At 36.0% G+C, this 14,189-nt stretch overlaps 1 protein-coding gene across 1 annotated transcript in view; it reads left to right on the forward strand.

Moving 5' to 3' along the window:
* LOC128653307 (uncharacterized) overlaps nt 1–13,836 on the forward strand; it is an 83,399-nt gene extending 69,563 nt beyond the window's left edge. The window contains exons 5-6 of the mRNA XM_053706515.1: nt 6,110–6,238; nt 13,407–13,836. The gene's annotated coding sequence lies outside the window, so the exon portion shown is untranslated. The remainder of the gene's footprint in view (nt 1–6,109; nt 6,239–13,406) is intronic.
* Nucleotides 13,837–14,189: the final 353 nt, after the last annotated feature.

Raw genomic sequence — 14,189 nt, forward strand, 5'->3', positions numbered from 1 at the left:
TATAAAACCTACCTGTAGCTTACATCAGGAATGATCAACCTTGGCCCAACAGAGGTTTTGAAACTACATTTCCCATGATGCTCAGACACTTTAAGCTGGCTGAGCATCATGGGAAATGTACAAAACCTCTGGAGGGTCAAGGTTGATCACCCCTAGCTTACATGTATAAACTGTATTATGACATGTAAATATTGCCTAAATGATGTAACATATTGTTGTTTACACTTGGTTCCATCCCCTCTCCAGACTGTACCATTTTAAAGATGGAAATATTCAAAATCTGAACTATTCTGAAATCTAAAACTTTTTCCAGGCACAATCAGTTTGGATAAAGGATTTACTACCTATAGTACAATTCTAAAAGCTTTGAACAAAGATTGATTCATGTGAACTCCATTGTTCATTGCTCAGACAATGTGGAAAAAAATCCTGAAATGTATAGGTCCCTGTCCCCTTATTATTGTATCATGTCACTCAATGCCCCTGTACCACACTTTACATACCTCTTATTGGTATATTGGTGATCACAAGGCTAAAACCAAATACTTTATTGAGTACACTTTAAAAACACATAAACAATTATGTGACAAACATTCTAACAAGCTTCTCTGAATCTTTTCTTGCCAGTTTTGGCACTTTCTTAATGAATATATATCATCTTTGAGAAAGCTCCAAAACATCTTCCAAAAGACATCTTTGATCTTTTGCTAAAAAGTGCCGCCTTACTCTAACCAGATAAACAACTTAAAGGGACAAGAAACCTAACATGTTTCTACATGATTCAGATAGAGCGTGCAAATTTAAACAACTTTCCAAATTAGTTCTTTAATCTAATTTGCTTTGGTATCTTTGTAACCTTTGTTGAAAAGCATACCTAGGTAGGCCTAAAAGCAGCAATGCACTACTGGGAGCAAGCTGCTCATTGGTGGCTGCACACATGTCTCTTGTCGATGTGCTTAGCTAGCTCCCAGTAGTTTATTGCTGCTCGTTTAACAAAGGAAACCAAGAAAATAAAGCACATTTGATAGTTGATACAAACTGGAAGTTGTTTAAAATTATTTGCTCTATCTGAATCATAAAAGAAACATTTTGGGTTTCGTGTCCCTTTAATATGCCACACTTACAACTCATGGAAGACTGGGTTGAATTGTTGGAATTGTTTATGGTCAAGACTGATTTAGAATTATTTATTATATGTTAAGTATGTTAAGTAATATTTCAAATGGGCTTTGTTTTCTTGGTATCCATTGTTGAAAATGAATACGCACATATTGTACACTAGTGGGAGCTAGCTGGTGATTGGTGCCTGCATATATTTGTCTCTTGTGATTGGCTAACTAGATGTATTCAACTAACTGCCGGTAGTGCAATGTTGTTCCTTCAGAAAAGCATAAAAAAGAATAAAGCAAATTTGATAATAAAAGTAAATTCTAAAGTTGTTAAAAATTGGATGTTCTATCCAAATTATGTAATACAAATTTGGGGTCTGCTGTACCTTTAAAGTATTTATTTATTTTATTTTTTTTTAAATCTTTTATTTATTAACCAATAATGTGCAATATATATAATTTGTTAATTGTAATTTATTACAGCATAACCACCTCGCAGGGTGGAGAAACAATACAATACAACATAATATAAAATTTCTTCTCCTGCTTTTTTTTTGCCCAAATACTACCTACAAAAGGGCCTTTGCAATTCCACAGGATACGGATAATCGTTTATAGTTATCATCATAAATAACATAAATCATTGTCATAAGGACTATTTTACCATTGAGCTAACCATTTCCTTATTGTTAAATAGAATATAATATACCAAACATAGTTCAAATGCCAAATAAACCATATCACATATTTCATCTGTATATGTAATTAACTTAACAATTAGGCCTACCGCCTAATGCACATTTTTGAATATTTTTTAAAGATAACAAACACTTAACAATAAAAAGAACAAAGACAATAACAAAACAGAATGGAAAGAAAAGAAAAAAAAAAAGAAGAAGAAACCTCACCATCTCCATCTCCCTCCCTCCCCTCCATTTCAAAATGACCATAGTTAAACTCTGAGGTAGATAGCTTTGTATTTAAAATCCAAAAAAGTTCCTATAAGCTGCTGTCATCTCTAGGGGAGCCAGTATTTGCTTCTGTATAGTAGGTGAGTATAAATTGATTATAGGTTTCCAATTTGAGATAAATTCCTCGGCTCTATCTTGGAATTGAAATATTGTATTATGTGACTCAAACACTAGTTGTTGAAGAAACATATTACGAAAGTGAGAAAATCTAGGTGCAGATTTATCTTTCCATTTTTTAAATATCAAGATCCTAACTGTCATAATTAGTGTATTTAATATCTTGATATTTTTAGGTTCTACCTCGACTGAGTTCGGGTGTATCAAAAAAACTACAGAATAAGGTTGGATTTTGAAACTATCATGAAACAGTCTATTATACCAATGACTGACTTTGCTCCAAAGTTGGTTAATTTTTGGGCAGACAAAAACCATATGTAGAATATCTGCATTTAATAAGTTGCATTTTGGGCAGCACTGTTGTATTAAGGGGGAAAATTTTGACAGTTTAAGTGGGGTTAAGTATGTATTATGTAGTAATTTCGTATGCGATTCTTCCCAAATAATTGAGATATTTAGTTTTCCTAATGCAGAGAAAGTCTGTAAAATATTAGTTAGTTGAAACCAAGAAAAATACCGAGACCAGAAGGAAACTAAGTTTTGAGAAAAAGTTTGTCCCTGTTTAGCTAACATAACATTATATAAAAGAGAAATTGTAAATTTGCCCAAAGTCGTTTTCCTGATACAATCATATATCTCAGACCATCGAAAATCAGTATGACCAGACCAGTCTTGTGAGTTAATATAATGTCGTGTTTGTAAATAGGCAAATAGACTATGTCTGGGGATTTCAAACGTGTTCAATATATCAGTAAATGAAAGAATGTGTCCCGAAGTAGACATAAATTGATAGATATATTTAAGGCCTTTTTTAGCCCAAACCGAATATACTGGGTCTTGGATTCCTGGAATAAACTCAGGGTTACCTTGAATTGGCAAGAAAGCGGAGACTCTATGGTCTATTTCTAAAATACCACAGATTTTTTGCCATGCAATAATAATATTCTTAAATGATAAGAGATTGGAGATGTTTGACGGAAGTTTTTTAGCTGGGCAATGCAAAGCAGCTTTTAACGAGAAGGGAGAAATAAGTATACTTTCTAACTCAATAGAAGAGAGTTTATTTGACCCACTCAACCAACCCATAGCTATCTTAGCTAAAGCGGATAGGTTATACAGCCTAATATCAGGTAAGGCCAGTCCGCCATTCCTCCTACTTTGACATAGTTTTGCTATTGATATACGTGCCTTACGACCTTTCCATAAAAATTGAGAGCATGCTGCATAAAGCTTACGGGTTTCCTGTATAGGTATGAATAATGGAAGATTCTGCAATAAGTAAAGGATTCGAGGAAAAATAATTGTCTTGACTAAGTTAACTCGGGCCAATAATGACAGAGGAAATGAGGCCCAGTTCCTCAAACCTAGAATCACTTTTTCAAATACCGGTGTAAAATTTAGGTTAAACCACTGCTTTGGATTTTTGTGAAGAATAATACCTAAATACTCAATGTAATCAGCTTCTTTAAATGGATGATCATTATAGCTTCCCTTATGTTTTTGTAGCCATAACAGTTCACTTTTTTGGGTATTAATCCAATATCCTGAAAAAGAACTAAAGTTAGATAATATAGAAATAATTTTTGGAATGGACTCTCTAGAATTCTCTACGAAAATTAACAGGTCATCAGCATAAAGTGAAATTTTAACTGCTTGCGTACCTATTCTAATCCCATGTGATTCTGTGCGAAGTCTGATTGCTAGTGATTCAATGGCGATATTAAACAATAGAGGCGATAAAGGGCACCCTTGACGTGTACCACGGCCCAAGAAATTTTTTTCAGAAAGATCGCCATTTATCAAAAGTGCAGAGTATGGGTTCTTATACACCTTTAAAGTATTTATATTTGCATAGAATGAATCAGAAATTAAGCACTGCATTTAAAAGATCTATGTACAATATATACATTTGATAGCATTTTTGTCAGACCTTAGTGACTTTAATTGCCACTACATGTACTAATTCTCCTTTTTTGTTACTATTTTTTAGGTTACTATTGTGTCACATCATAAAATGACACTGATACTTTTCCAAGACTAATAATTACTTTATATTGTCCATAGTGATTAAAAAACACAAGACACACTATTAAATGAACTAAATACTAATAAATCATAATTAGTACTATATCACATCAACAGAAATACATTTAGAAATGAGCATACAGTCTTTAAAATATTTGTTTAGAATTTAGACCATCAACAAGACAGAAGTAAGCATATCAAACTGATGTGACATTGAAAGCTGCACTCTAATGTTTTATTTTAAAATGGCCACTAATATAATAAAAGCAGAGGGATAGGAAAGTAAAAACTAAATTTGCATCATATAGAAAGAGCATGTAATTTTAAGACACTTTTAAATTCACTTCTGTTTTCAAATTTGCTTCAATCTTTTGGTATCCCTTGTTGAAAAAGAATACTCACATATCCTACACTAGTTGGAGCTAGCTGCTGATTGGTGCCTGCACACATTTGTTTCTTGTGATTGGCTAACTAGATGTGTTCATCTGGCTGCCAGTAGTGCAATGCTGTTCCTTCAGCAAAGGATAACAAGAGAATGAAGCAAATTTGATAATAGAAGTAAATTGGAAAGTTGTTTAAAATTGTATATTTTATCCAAATCATGGAAGTACATTTTGGTGTTTCCTGTCCCAATAATACTGATTAATTTAATATAATCCCACCATGTCCTCCCCAAAATCACATTCCAATATTGGGCCAGATTACAAATGTAGCACTTGAGCGTTAATTGCGCTAGAAGTAAACTTTTTGCGTGCCGCGGGTTGTGCTCCTATTACAAATTGAAAGTAAAAAGTTATTACTCTTGGGCTAACCCAACACGCACAAAAAGCCGAACTTAGAATATCGCGCGCATGATAACGTATTCCCCCATAGAAGTCAATGAAGCAAACAAATGGGAAAAAACACCCAACTTGCGCACAAACCTGACATGAAAATATGAATATTTCACATTCCAATATTTTGCACATATAAGAATATGTTCTATTTATTCATGAATACATATTTAATGTCCCTTTAATAATACATTTTCACAAGAGAGAGTTTATTTCTTAGGTGGTAGGTAGGGCCAACATCTACATACCTACTTGACTTACTATTCAAATAAGGCACCAATATTGATCAAAGACATAATGTAATTAAGGTTTGTTGAGCAGAGATGCATGTTTAAATTCCTGACATAAATTAATTAATTTGATGCATTATATATTTCAAATGCTTAAAGGGACAGTCTAGTCAAAATTAAACTTTCATAATTCAGATAGGACATGCAATTTTAAGCAACTTTCCAATTTACTTTTATCATCACATTTGCTTTGTTCTCTTGGTATTCTTTGTTGTAAGCTAAACCTAGGTAGGCACATATGCTAATTTCTAAACACTTGAAGGCCGCCTCTTATCTCAGTGCATTTTGACAAATTTTCACAGCTAGACAGCACTAATTCATGTGTGCCATTTGGATAAACATTGTGCTCTCTCCGATGGTGTTATTTATGAGACAGCACTGATTGGATAAAATGCAAATCTGTCAAAAGAACTGAGATAAGGGGGCAGTCTGCAGAGGCTTAGATACAAGGTAATCACAAAGGTAAAATGTATATTAATATAAAAGTGTTGATTATGCAAAACTGGGGAATGAGTAATAAAGGGATTATCTATCTTTTTTAAGAATAATAATTCTGGAGTAGACTGTCCCTTTAACTCAAGTTATTTGATTTGATGAATTGATTATAATATTCTTTTAGATATAAATTATTGACTTAGTTGGGTCTTACATTAATCAGTTTACTTAAACAGATTATTAGTAAGAAGACTATTGACTTCACCTATTATGTATTAAAAAATAGTTAACTATTCTTATTCTTTATTCTTTTTTCTTTTTCTTTCTAGAAGCGTTTGGTGCAGATGACTTCTTGCCAGTCCTGATTCAAGTTCTGATGGGCTGTGACCTCACATCCTTGCAGCTTGATGTGGAGTATATGATGGAACTTGGGGATCCTTCCCTGCTTCAGGGAGAAGGTAAGAAAAGGTTGACTCTGGAATAACCATGAAAATGTGACATTACTGTCCATAGTCCTTACTTAGAGGCTGCTGATCTAAAGCTCTTGCTCAGCTGAGATGATCTTAAACAATCCATCAGTGCGACAATGTTCATGACGGGATTATCTAAAAGTAACACTGTGTGTCTCGCTGACCTACATCTCTGTATGTGATGGCGAGATAATTACATACAGGATAGTGCTAAAAGGGACAATGAACCCACATTTTTTTCTTTCATGATTTAGATAGAGCAGGCAATTTTAAGCAACTTTCTAATTTACTCCTATCATCATTTTTCTTTATTCTCTTGCTATCTTTATTTGAAAAGCAAGAATGTAAGTTTAGCAGCCGGCCCATTTTTGGTTCACAACTTGGGTTGTGCTTGCTGATTGGTGGCTAAATGTACCCACCATTAAGCAAGTGTTGCCCAGGGTGCTGAACTTAAAATTAGCTGGCTCCATAGCTTAGATGCCTTCTTTTTCAAATAAAGATAGCAAGAGAATGAAAAAAAATGATAATAGGAGTAAATTAGAAAGTTGCTTAAAATTGCATGCTCTATCTGAATCATGAAAGAAAAAAATTGGGTTTAGAATCACTTTAATAAAATAAGCATTTCAAAAGCTCATTACATTTACTCTGTAAAAATTTGAATTTGTATTATGCATAAAAACTTGTATAATAGGTTTTAAAAACTTGCATCATGCAAATTTACATTATGCCATACAAATTGTCATTAGATTGTGTGGGCTGCTATTACTAAGTGGGGCGCAAATATTGCTTTTGCAAAACCAATATTTTGCGCTCCTCTTGTAATCTAGCCCACAGTGTTTTACTAAATTGTAAACAAGAAACAAAATGAAAGCTCTTATATTTCTATTGTGAAATGAGTATCACCCCCCCCCCCCCCCCGCAAGATTCTGCATTCTAGCGAGTTTCATTATGGTGGTAAGATTGTAACTCGCAGGGAATTCCAAGTTCAGTCCCCTAGATCATTTTATGAGGTCTGGTCAAGTAAGGGTTTGTGTGATATTCCTCACCATGCTGAAGAAATTGATGTCATCTGGCCCTCGGGGTAGATCGGGGTAGATCTAAATTTAGATCTACCCCGGGGTAGTCATCGGGGTAGATCTAAATTTAACAGAAAACTAAAATACCATTACATTTCTCAGAATAAATATCTTCATTTTATCTTTATTGTGCACAAACTGAAACAAAACATGCACATATAAAAACAAAATTTATGCTTACCTGATAAATGTATTTCTCTTGTGGTGTATCCAGTCCACGGATCATCCATTACTTGTGGGATATTCTCCTTCCCAACAGGAAGCTGCAAGAGGCTCACCCACAGCAGAGCTGTCTATATAGCTCCTCCCCTAACTGCCACCTACCAGTCATTCAACCGAAGACAAGCAAGAGAAAGGAGAAACTATAGGGTGCAGTGGTGACTGTAGTTTAAAAATAAAAAACACCTGCCTTAAAATGACAGGGCGGGCCGTGGACTGGATACACCACAAGAGAAATAAATTTATCAGGTAAGCATAAATTTCGTTTTCTCTTGTAAGGTGTATCCAGTCCACAGATCATCCATTACTTGTGGGATACCAATACCAAAGCTATAGGACACGGATGAAGGGAGGGACAAGGCAGGCGCTTAAACGGAAGGCACCACTGCCTGTAACGCCTTTCTCCCAAAAATAGCCTCCGAAGAAGCAAAAGTATCAAATTTATAGAATTTAGAAAAAGTATGAAGCGAAGACCAAGTCGCCGCCTTACAAATCTGTTCAACAGAAGCCTCATTCTTAAAAGCCCATGTGGAAGCTACCGCTCTAGTAGAATGAGCTGTAATTCTTTCAGGAGGCTGCTGGCCAGCAGTCTCATAAGCTAAGCGGATTATACTCCTTAGCCAAAAAGATAGAGAAGTTGCCGAAGCCTTTTGGCCTCTCCTATGTCCAGAGTAGACAACAAACAATGCAGATGTTCAACGAAAATCTTTAGTAGCTTGTAAATAAAACTTTAAAGCGCGAACCACGTCAAGATTGTGTAATAGATGTTCCTTCTTTGAAGAAGGATTAGGACACAGTGACGGAACAACAATCTCCTGATTTATATTTTTATTAGATACCACCTTAGGCAGAAAACCAGGTTTGGTACGTAACACTACCTTATCTGCATGGAAAATGAGATAAGGGGAATCACATTGTAAAGCAGATAACTCTGAAACTCTTCGAGCCGAGGAGATAGCTACTAAAAACAGAACCAAGATAAGAGCTTAATATCTATGGAATGCAAAGGTTCAAACGGAACCCCTTGAAGAACTTTAAGAACTAAATTTAAACTCCAAGGCGGAGCAACAGGTTTAAACACAGGCTTGATTCTGACTAAAGCCTGACAAAACGCCTGCACGTCTGGAACCTCAGCCAGACGTTTGTGCAAAAGAATAGACAGAGCAGAAATCTGTCCTTTTAAGGAACTAGCTGACAAACCCTTCTCCAATCCTTCTTGGAGAAAAGATAATATCCTAGGAATCCTGACCTTACTCCATGAGTAACCCTTGGATTCACACCAATGAAAATATTTACACCATATCTTATGATAGATTTTCCTGTGTATCGGAATGTGAAGATAAGCATCCTTTAAGTCCACGGTAGTCATGTATTGACCCTCCTGGATCATAGGTAGGATGGTTCGAATAGTCTCCATCTTGAAAGATGGGACCCTGAGAAATTTGTTTAGGATCTTGAGATCTAAGATTGGTCTGAAGGTTCCCTCTTTCTTGGGAACCACAAAGAGATTTGAATAGAAGCCTTTCCCCTGTTCCTCCTTTGGAACTGGGTGGATCACTCCCATAACTAGGAGGTCTTGAACACAATGTAAGAATGCCTCTCTCTTTATCTGGTCTGCAGATAATTGTGAGAGGTGAAATCTTCCTTTTGGGGAAGAAGCTTTGAAGTCCAGAAGATATCCCTGGGACACAATTTCCAACGCCCAGGGATCCTGGACATCTCTTGCCCAAGCCTGGACGAAGAGAGAAAGTCTGCCCCCTACTAGATCCGTTACCGGATCGGGGGCTGATCTTTCATGCTGTCTTAGAGGCAGCAGCAGGCTTCTTGGCCTGCTTACCTTTGTTCCAGGCCTGGTTAGGTCTCCAGACCGGCTTGGACTGGGCAAAATTTCCCTCTTGTTTTGCATTAAAGGGAGTTGATGCCGCGCTCATCTTAAAGTTTCGAAAGGCACGGAAATTAGTTTGTTTGGTCCATAATTTATTAGACCTATCCTGAGGAAGGGCATGACCTTTTCCTCCAGTAATATCAGAAATGATCTCCTTCAGTCCAGGCCCGAATAGGGTCTGCCCCTTGAAGGAAATGTTGAGAAGCTTAGACTTTGAAGTAACGTCAGCTGACCAGGATTTAAGCCATAGCACCCTACGCGCCTGTATAGCAAAACCTGAGTTCTTAGCCGTTAGTTTGGTTAAATGAACAACGGCATCAGAAACAAATGAATTGGCTAGCTTAAGCGCTTTAAGCTTGTCAAGTATATCATCCAATGGAGTTTCTACCTGTAAGGCCTCTTCCAGAGACTCAAACCAGAAGGCTGCAGCAGCAGTGACCGGGGCAATGCATGCAAGAGGCTGGAGAATAAAACCTTGTTGAATAAACATTTTCTTAAGGTAACCCTCTAACTTTTTATCCATTGGATCTAGGAAAGCACAACTGTCCTCGACGGGAATAGTTGTACACTTAGTTAGGGTAGAAACTGCTCCCTCCACCTTAGGGACTGTTTGCCATAAGTCCCGTGTAGCGGCATCTATTGGAAACATTTTCTTAAAAATAGGAGGGGGAGAGAATGGTACACCTGGTCTATCCCATTCCTTAGTAATAATTTCTGAAAACCTTTTCGGTATTGGAAAAACATCAGTGTAAACAGGCACTGCATAGTATTTATCCAATCTACACAATTTCTCTGGCACTGTAATGGTGTCACAGTCATCCAGAGTAGCTAAAACCTCCCTGAGCAACACGCGGAGGTGTTCAAAATTAAATTTTAATGTAGACATATCAGAATCAGGTTGAAGCATCTTCCCTGAGTCTGAAAAATCACCCACAGAAAGAAGCTCTCCTGCCTCAGCTTCTGCATATTGTGAGGGGATATCAGACATAGCTACTAAAGCATCAGAGAGCTCTGTATTTTTTCTAGTCCCAGAGCTGTCTCGCTTTCCTTGTAACCCTGGTAGTTTGGACAATACCGCTTTAAGGGTATGATCCATAACTGCCGCCATGTCTTGTAAAGTAAACGCCATGGGCGCGCTAGATGTACTTGGCGCCACTTGAGCGGGAATCAAAAAGGTTCTGACACGTGGGGCGAGTTAGTCGGCATAACTTCCCCCTTGTCAATTTCCTCTGGTGATAAATCTTTTAAAGACAGAACATGATCTTTATAACTTAAAGTAAAATCAGTACATTTGGTACACATTCTTAGAGGGGGTTCCACAATGGCTTCTAAACATAATGAACAAGGAGTTTCCTCTATGTCAGACATGTTTAAACAGACTAGCAATGAGACCAGCAAGCTTGGAAAACACTTTGATAAATGTAAACAAGCCAAAAATAAAAACGGCACTGTGCCTTTAAGAGAAACAAATTTTGTCAGAAATTGAAAAACAGTGATAAAAAGCAGTAAATCTTACGAAATTTTTACACTGTGTATAATAGACTAACAGAGCATTGCACCCACTTGCAAATGGATGAATAACCCCTTAGTTTCAAAACCAGATAAAAAAACAATATAAACGTTTTTTAACAGTCACAACAAACTGCCACAGATCTGCTGTGGCCCTACCTGCCCATACAACGACTTTTGAAGGCACAAAAACCCTTTGTAGAGGTCCTAAGTGTTCAGGGGACTCCTTCAGGGAAGCTGGAAGTCTCAAGCTGCAAAAACTACTGCACGATTTAGGCCTGAAATTAGGCCCCTCCCAACCTGTACTCACAGTGAGCGGGCCATAAAAAACTATCCCTAGGCAAAATCTAGCCAGCCATGTGGAAAAAACTGGGCCCCAATAAAGTTTTATCACCAATATGTAGAAAAAAAACGTTTAAACACTTCCAGCAAACGTTATCTTATTTTCAGTAATGTGAGGAAGTAATAAGAATATTACCTTTTACAGCAAGCATGATACTAGTCGTTATTAAATCACTATAATCAGGCTTACCTTAAATAAATGCAGTATTAACAGCATTTTCTAGCATATTCATTTCTCTAGAAAAATTTTAACTGCACATACCTCATAGCAGGAGACCCTCCATGCCATTCTTCCAGCTGAAGTTACCTCATCTCTTCAGTTATGTGTGAGAACAGCAATGGATCTTAGTTACAACCTGCTAAGATCATCAAAAACCACAGGCAGACTCTTCTTCAACTTTCTGCCTTAGGCTAAAACAATACAACTCCGGTACCATTTGAAAATAATAAACTTTTGATTGAAGATAAACTACATAAATTCACCACATCTCTCTAGCTACTTCCTATCTTGTCGAGAGCTGCAAGAGAATGACTAGTAGGTGGCAGTTAGAGGAGGAGCTATATAGACAGCTCTGCTGTGGGTGATCCTCTTGCAGCTTCCTGTTGGGAAGGAGAATATCCCACAAGTAATGGATGATCCGTGGACTGGATACACCTTACAAGAGAAAAAGAAGATAGAAAACCTAGCCTACCAGACCTTTCTATCTGAATACATTGGGTGAACCAATGACAAGAGGCACATATATGCAGTCACCAATCTGCAGCTAGCTCCCAGTAGTGCGTTGCGGCTCCTGAGCCTACCTAAGATGCTTTTCAACAAAAGATGCAAAGAAAGCACAGCAAATTAGATGCATAGGAAAGTTGATTAAAATTTCATTCTCTTTCTGAATCGTGAAAGTTTATTCTTGACTTTAAAGTCCCTTTAAATGTGACATATTTGTTTGTGTGTATAAATATATATATGTATATATATGTGTGTGTTTGTTTGTGTGCATGCGTGTGTGTATAGATAGTGTATACTATAATGGATAGCAACATATGGCAAATGTGGTTATAGATTCAAATTACCAGGTTTGCCACACGTGTTGCTGGATCCTGGTGGACAGAAGTTTTTAACCAGATCACAGATCACTGATGGATTTTAATTTACCACCTCTGAAATGATAGAGAGGTTCTTAAATTGCAGTTGCTGGCCCCATAGCATGTTTAATTAATTAATAGCAATATTATATGTTTTTTTTTTTTACAATATAGAGCATTCACATTTTACATAATAATATTACTTTAGTTTATGAGTATGAAATAATGTAGTTTGATTTTAAGATTTTTATGCAAGAGCTTGACTGTTATAATTCCTTAATTCAGGTTTTAAAACTATCTAGTAAAACTTGTTTTTACTTTACTATTGAGAGGTATGCACACATGCAGTTTTACAAGTGAAGTTTGAAGAACAATGTAAAAAACACAAGGATTAGATGAAAAAGTTTTTTTTTTTCTTAAAGTGATGGTAAATCCTAGAGTTTCAAAAACGCTAGGATTTACCAGTGCTATAAATAGAGGTGACTTTCAGTCATGAAGTATAGAAAATGCATACAGAAAGTACCTTTATTTGGCCACAAGCTTCTGCCTAAACTGAGTGATTCCGGCGGCCCACAGAAAAAGTTTTTTATTTATTTATTAATGAGGTGACATTTCCATCTCTTAGCAAATAGTCATGCTAGCCATATGGCACAGCGCCATATGGAAACATCAACTCATTGAAAAAAAATGAATTGTGACGTGGGCGTTCAAAAGCGCTCAATTTAGGAAGGAGCCCGCAGCCAAACAAAGGTACTCTCTGTATGCATTTTTATACATCATGTGAGAAAGTCAACTTTATTTATAGCACTGGTAAATCCTAACATTTTTGAAACCCTAGGATTTACCATCACTTTAAGTTAACACTTACTGCTATTCCTCCTAACCTTAAATCTGATCAACAAAAATCGGGCTTTATAATTAAAATATTTTTATTCTTTACCAATATACAAATAATTTACCTTTCTGATCATACAAACCTCTATTTATTATTAAAATAGTAAAAAAAAACTTTCTGAAATTATATATATATATTTCTTTTCCTTAGGTGGGTACTATCTAACTACTATGTTTGGTGCATTATATCACATCAGTAGCTTCAACATGGTGTCAAGGCAGCTGAGTACTGAAGCGCAGAACTCTATTCGCCAATGGCAGCGCAGACGAACTATTCATCATAAACACTCCCTTCAGAAGACTGTCAAAATCGTCAGAAAAAAAGGAATCTGACGAAAAATAAAAATAAATAAATAAACTTTGAGATTTCATAAGGATCATAATCCAAAAAGTCACTTTGGTCCTGGCCAATATGGACAGAATATTTTTTATAATAAACTGGAATACATTTTTCTTTTATAAAATGTCAAGAGACTTTTGGGATTTTTAATTCAAATGATTTATGTGTATACTATTTATAAAAAATAATAATGGCTGTTGTTCTGTACAAAGAAAATATAATAAATATATATGCAAGCAAATTCAAGAAGCGTGAAATAGAATCATTATTGGAAAACAACTACTATTGGGAATGGAAAACATTTAAGCACACTTACTGTAAGTGAAAATACATCTCCTAAACTAATACATGATTAACAGTTATTATATACATTGGCTAAAAAAATAGATGGATACTTAGGTATAGACACGACCTCTGTGTATTTTTTATCTTTAAAGGGACAGTCTACTCCAGAATTGTTATTGTTTAAAAAGATAGATAATCCCTTTATTACCCATTCCCCAGTTTTGCATAACCAACAAGGTTATATTAATATACTTTTTACCTCTGTGATTAACTTGTGTCTAAAACTTTGTAGGCTGCCCCCTTATTTCA

The sequence above is a fragment of the Bombina bombina genome, chromosome 3 (genome assembly GCF_027579735.1).
Source record: "Bombina bombina isolate aBomBom1 chromosome 3, aBomBom1.pri, whole genome shotgun sequence".
In the NCBI taxonomy this organism is placed as follows: domain Eukaryota; kingdom Metazoa; phylum Chordata; class Amphibia; order Anura; family Bombinatoridae; genus Bombina; species Bombina bombina.